Genomic DNA, 6,792 nt, shown 5'->3' on the forward strand with positions numbered 1-6,792 from the left:
TACACCCTGAGTCGATTAACGCTCGGGCGTGCATGAACCGCTTTAAGTTTGGATTAAGGAGGGTGACTGCCATAAACAATAAACCCCCAGTGGCTCTCACCGTGAGGAGTGCCGGCTGTTGTTGGACCTGCTTTGCGGCACCCATTAAAGCAGGTCGCTGTCGTTTCCCGCCGACTCGGTCTCGTCCGACTCTTCGGTCGATTCCTCCACGGCCGTCAGGTCAGTGGTAAAATCCTCGTCAGTCGCCAGGGAAGTGGCGACGGAGCCCCGACTGGGCTCCTTCGAGCGGCTACTCTTTTTCTTCTTCGGCCCCGAGGCGGCAGGTTTCGCCGAGGGTGGTGTTGCTCCTGCTTTAACGGGGCAGTTGGCGGCGAGGTGATCCGGGTCTCCACATCTAAAGCACCTGCGCGCGGCGGCGGGGGTTGAGGTCGCTGGGGTCTTCCTCCCTTCCGCTTTAGTCGGAGTGTGTTTGGCCCCCTTCTTTCCCAACTGCTGCCGACGCATCCCCACATGTTGGAGGTTGGTTTCCACCTCCCCGGCCAGTTGGATCCATCCGACCAGGGTGTCGGGTCTCCCTTGGCTGTAGCAGCGGTCGAGGATGTTCGGGTTCAAACCATTGCGGAACGCGGTGTACTTCATGACTTCGTTCCACCCCCGGGCCGCTGCACAATATCCCAGGAACTCAGTAGCATACTCGCGAGTAGTGCGGTTGCCTTGCTCGATGCGCTGGAGGGCAGTGATGGCTTTCTCCTCTCGAAGGGGGTCGCCGTACTGGCGGAGCATCGCGTGCAGGAAACTCGCGACTGTTGCCAGCTCGGGCTTCCTTCCCGTGTAGAGCCCCACGTACCACTTGCGGGCCGGGCCCCTCAGGCGGGACGAAATGTGGTTTACTCGGCTGGCCTCCGTCGGGTAGTCGGCACCCCAATGGGTGAAGAACGTGTCGCATTGTATCGTGAAATACTCCACGTCCTCTGGATTCCCGTCGAATGTAATCTTCAACTCTCTGCCCCTGCCGTCGCCCCCCCCGGGAGCCGCAGGGCCAGGGACCGCCAGGGGTCCCGCTGGAAGCGGGGCCTGGGGTACTGCCGGCGGCGGCACCGGGCCTGGCGGGGCAGGCAGCACCGGGGCGGGTGGCGCCGGTGACACCGGGACGGGTGGTGCCGGTGGCGCCGGGGCAGGCGGTGCGGGCGGTGGCGGAGCCGGCGGAGCCGGGGCGGGTACCACCGGTGGTGCTGCGGCTGGCGGGGCCGGCGGAGCCGCGGGCGGTAGCCCCAGCGGCAGACCTCCTCCTAACGGCGGGATCCCCAGGACCGCAGTTTGCAGGGTTCGAAGCTGGTCGTAGATCGCGCCCAGGTTCTGCTGCATGTCCTCCGCCATCGATACGCGGGACCTGTGCACGTCGTCGTGAATTTCCCGCACCCAGTCGAATAAGTCGTTGCGGAGGGTTCGGATCGGGTCGTCCCCACCTCGCGCCCCGGGACCTTCTCCCAGGTCCTCGTCGTCGTCTCCGGTTCCTCCTTCGCCCAACATGCTCCGGTAGCGCTGCTCCGCGGCGTCGATCGCGGCCGTGGACTTCCGCGGGCTCCAGGGTCGTGGGGCAGGGAACGCGTCGACCGAGAAAGGCGCCGGGACCTTAATTTTTCGCCGGACCCCCGTCACCTTCGGGTCGAGCGGCGGATCGTCTGTAGGGGTGGTGGGCTCTCCGCTGTCTGGAACTTTTGCCGCCATCGGACCAGGTTTCCAGTTCAGATAAGCCACGAAACAATGGGATCACTGTTATAATGTCAGAACTTAAGAACTTCAAACGGATCCCATACTTGGTTTCAAAGCTAGGATTTTATTAGAGAGAACTAAGTACTGGAAGAGACGAGATAACAGTGATGGCAAGGCCCACCACTAGCACAGTTTTATACACTAAAGCAAACACATCACAAAGCCACAATTCACCCCATTGCAAGCACATCTGTCTTCCCACCATCCACTATCAGTAAGGAGGTTGCCTCCTCGTTCTGAAGGCCACACGGCTTGGCTTCAAAGGGCACTAGTGTGAGAATGTGCAGAGACACACCATAATTCAATCTACAGCCCTAAATATTTTGGATACCAGTAGGGCAAGGTTAATTGCTACATAGGCACTCGGGGTTGTTAAGAGGTTACAACATGGAGTCAGTTTGGTTCAGTTACAATCTGAGCATGAGCAATACTGAAAGTGCAAAGCAGGTACTGGTTACATGACAGTTAAGCCTCAGCAGTAGTTACAAGTTCTGACAAGTGGAAGGAGTCTTCCATGATAAGAAGATATTGTCTGTGGCTGTAAGATTCCTCTGGTGAATAGATGATTCCTTGGCATTTGTACAGAGAAGCACCTTGGGTTCTAACACAGTGGGTTGGATCCTACCAGCTTTTCCACTTGATTGACTATTTTTAGCTAAGGATTTATAGGTGGACTAGGGGGAGGGATTTAAATTAAATAACTAGGGGTCATTGGTGGTTGGTTGGTAGAAGGTGGATTACTGTTGGCAACAATAGGGTTGAAGGGGAACAGGAATAGGTCTAAATACTGCTGGTTGACGAGCTGGTTTCCACCAGTAGGAAATGACTGGCCCGGGGATTCCAGTGCTCCTGGGGAGGGGAAGGTATGATGGTGGGAACAGGCAGACCTATAGGGGAAGGAGGCCGAGACATGGTAGAGCTCGACCGCCTTCCTGCCTGTGTCCCATCCCGATGGTGACAGGTAGTGGGGCCAGGCGAACTTACTCGCCTCTGGCACTGGTGTTATGCAATGCCAGGTCCATTAATAATAAGATCGCTGTCCTCCGGGATTTCCTATTGGAACAGGAGGCGGACCTGGCATGCGTGACCGAGACCTGGGTGCGCGATGGGGAGACCGTAGCTCTCTCTCAAATGCCACCCCCAGGATACTCGGTCTTTCACCAGTCCCGGACTAGCGAGCGGGGGGGGGGGGGAGTGGCACTATTCATACAAGAGGCTTACTCCTTTAGGGCTCTCCCGGCCCCAGAGATCAGGGGTATTGAATGTGTCGGCCTGATATGGGACGTTGGAGAGGGGTTGGCGATCTGGCTGGTGTACTGTCCGCCTAACGCACCGGCCGGCGCCTTACCATCCCTGATGGAGGCCGCGGCGGGCTGGGCATTAAAGTACCCAAGGCTATTGGTCTTGGGTGACTTCAATGTTCATGCCGACGAAGCGGCCTCCAGTCAGGCGATGGACCTGGTGTCATCCATGGCGACACTGGGACTCTCCCAAATTGTCACAACGCCTACTCATCAGGCATGGCACATGTTAGACCTGGTCTTCGCGGCGGGAGTTTTAGTGAACGATATTACTGCTAGAGCAGTGCCATGGTCGGATCACTATGCCCTTAAGGCTCGGGTGGATGTGCCACCCCAAACCTGTTTAGGCGGAGAGCGTATTTTAGCTCGTCCGCAAAGCCTGATGGACTCGGAACGGTTCCTGATGGCCCTGAGAGATCCCGGGCCCCCTGGTGATTCCTTGGATGATCTGGTGGAGTCCTGGAATGATAGACTCTCCAGAGCCATTGAAGAGATCGCACCTAGGCGTCCTCTGCGCCCCCGTTTGAAGTCGACACCCTGGTATAACCAGGGGTTGCGACAACTAAAACGGGGACTCAGACGACTAGAGAGGCAATGGCGGCGTACTCGAGATGAAGTGACTCGAACATCTTATAGAGAGATTATGAAGTCCTATGAGGCGGCAATCAAAACTGCAAAGAAAACATACTTTGCGGCTGAGATTGCGTCTGCAACATCGCGCCCGGCACAACTATTTAATATAATTCGGAGTTTAACAACGCTGCCTCAAGGCAGACCAAATTTTAAAGAATTGGAGATTGGCTGTGAGGCTTTTGCGAATTTTTTTGCGGACAAGATCGCGTCGCTCCGCCTCGACCTCCCTGCCACATTAGAGACAGTGAAACCGAGGCTCCGTGCCTGTCTTCGGACTGTGTTCTGGATGGTTTCAGCCCTCTCAGCCTGGAGGAAGTTGACAGGATTCTCTTATCTGCACGCCCAACAACCTGTAAATTGGACCCGTGCCCCTCCTGGCTTATTAAATCTTGCCAGAGGGAGCTTAGATATCCTGTACGGGATATCATAAATAGATCCCTGATGGAAGGGTACTTTCCAACACCGCTTAAAGAGGCGGTGGTCCGTCCCCTCCTGAAAAAAACATCATTAGACCCGGCCCAATTGGCACATTATCAGCCGGTCTCAAATCTGCCCTTTTTGGGCAAACTTATTGAGAGGGCAGTGGCGATGCAGCTGCAGACCTTCCTGGATGATGCTTCCGTCCTTGATCCCCTTCAGTCCGGCTTCCGCCCGGGCCATGGGACGGAGACGGTGCTGGTTGCCCTGGTAGATGACCTGCAACGGCATCTGGATCAGGGTGGCTCGGCGGTGCTGATGTTGTTGGACCTATCAGCAGCGTTCGATACGGTCAACCATCGGCTACTGGCCCGCCACCTCGCCGACGCGGGGATTCAGGGGTTGGCCTTGCAATGGCTTTCCTCTTTCCTTGAAGGTCGGGGACAGAGGGTCACTATTGGAAATGAGCTGTCCCGGAGGCACACGCTTGATTGCGGAGTGCCTCAGGGTGCGGTTCTTTCCCCGATGTTATTTAACATCTATATGCGTCCCCTCGCCCAGATTGCCCAAAGGTTCAGGCTGGGTTGTCACCAGTATGCTGATGACACCCAGCTCTATCTGCTTATGGACGGCCAGCCGGCCTGAGCCCCAGAAAATCTGGACTGGCCGTTACAGGCTGTGGCTGGGTGGCTCAGGCTGAGCGGGCTGAGGCTAAATCCGGTGAAGACAGAGGTCCTTTGCTTGGGTCGTCGGGGCCCGGGAAGGGAAATCCCCCTACCGGTTTTTGACGGTGTGCCGCTGATTGCGATGCATAGGGTCAAGAGCTTGGGGGTACTACTGGAGCCTTCCTTAACGATGGAGGCCCAGATAGCAGCCACTGCCAAGTCTGCATTTTTCCATCTTAGGCGGGCAAGGCAGTTGGCTCCCTTCCTTGAGCGTGACGATCTAGCAACGGTGATCCATGCAACGGTCACCTCGAGGTTGGACTACTGCAATGCCCTCTACATGGGGCTGCCCCTGTGCCGAACCCGGAAACTGCAGTTGGTGCAGAACGCCGCTGCCCAGTTGTTATCGGGGCTCCCAAGATGGGAGCACATTCAGCCGGGACTCCGGGTTCTGCACTGGCTGCCAATACTTTACCGAGTTCGGTACAAGATGCTGGTCATTACCTTTAAAGCCCTATATGGCCTAGGACCTGCCTACCTGAGGGACCGTCTCTTCCCACACGTTCCCCAGAGAGTACTGAGATCAGGAACTCAAAATCTCCTTGTTGTCCCCGGGCCAAAGGAAGCCCGTTTGAAATCTACAAGGGATAGGGCCTTCTCGGTAATGGCCCCTTCCTGGTGGAACCAGCTGCCAGAAGAGGTAAGGGCCCTGCGGGACCTTGCTCAATTTTGCAGGGCCTGTAAGACAGTCCTCTTCCGGCTGGCTTACAACTAACCAGCACTGAAACTTGAAAGTGAGTGTAGTTTGTAAGATCGCTGTATGTTTCTAATGTTTTAAGTATATAACTGTGTGAAATGTTTAGATTTTAACTATGTAAATTGTGAAATGCTTAAACTTTTATGCTTAATTTTATATTCTTATGTTAGATTTTATATGTTGCAAGCCGCCCTGAGCCACCTGGTGGAAAGAGCGGGATATAAATTACAAATAAATAAATAAATAAATAAAAATTGTGACAAATCCCCTTGTTCCCTGTAACCCCTGTCCTGTGTGGTTTTTTTTCCTGTGGATCCTACAGTCCTCATCCCTGCCTTTTTGGTGTGCTGCCTAATCTTCTTTGTTTGCAAGCAGAAATGCTGGTAAAATCTAATCCACTGTCTGTCTAGAGCTGCTATTGTTTCATAGCACTACGGGAAGGGGGACAGTAGAACAGAGTATAACCTCTTATTCCTTTTCTTTCACAGGGGGACTTTGGGGGACCACTTCTTTGCCCTTGTGAAGGGAATTGGCTTCTGGCTGGTGTGGTGAGCTGGGGAGCTGGTTGTGCTGTCCCTGAACACCCTGGTGTCTACACTCGTGTCACTGCTTATGACCAGTGGATATTGAGACATACCCCAGAAGTAGCTATCAATTTAATCTCAACCAAGGAAACTGGGATCACTCCACCAATTGGGGCTGCAATCACTGAAAAAAAATGGGTCTTCTACTACTAGTTCTTGGTTCCTGGTGTTCTTATTGCTTTTCTTAAGCATAAGCACTGTGCTCAGTGCTGTATAAACAAAAGAGCATATCTGGATGGTTTTCACTGGCTCTGTTCCTTTCTTTTCCTTTTATTATGACCTTCTGGCTAAAGGTATTGAGCAAAGTCAAAACTGTGCTCAGTGCTGTATAAACAAAAGAGCATATCTGGATGGTTTTCACTGGCTCTGTTCCTTTCTTTTCCTTTTATTATGACCTTCTGGCTAAAGGTATTGAGCAAATTCAAAACAAAGGAGATAAAATGCAAACCAGTAAACAAAAGAACTAGCTCCATTGAGAATGGCTTCTACCAAAGCTATATGGGAAAGCATTGGCAATAGTCTCTTTGGATCCACTTCATAGAGGAGTTTCTTAAAAATCATCGTTACTGAGAACATTCCCTTTCATATTCAAAGTTCAGGAACTATAATAAGGATGTCTGTCATGATTAAAATATGTGCTGTTCTTCTGAGTATTTTGTTCT

General features: G+C 53.5%; 1 pseudogene; it reads left to right on the forward strand.

The window, feature by feature from the left end:
- The window catches only part of LOC132583356 (serine protease 27-like), a 28,385-nt pseudogene extending 22,102 nt beyond the window's left edge, over positions 1-6,283 (forward strand).
- The last annotated feature ends 509 nt before the right edge of the window (positions 6,284-6,792 follow it).

The sequence above is a fragment of the Heteronotia binoei genome, chromosome 15 (genome assembly GCF_032191835.1).
Source record: "Heteronotia binoei isolate CCM8104 ecotype False Entrance Well chromosome 15, APGP_CSIRO_Hbin_v1, whole genome shotgun sequence".
Taxonomy (NCBI): domain Eukaryota; kingdom Metazoa; phylum Chordata; class Lepidosauria; order Squamata; family Gekkonidae; genus Heteronotia; species Heteronotia binoei.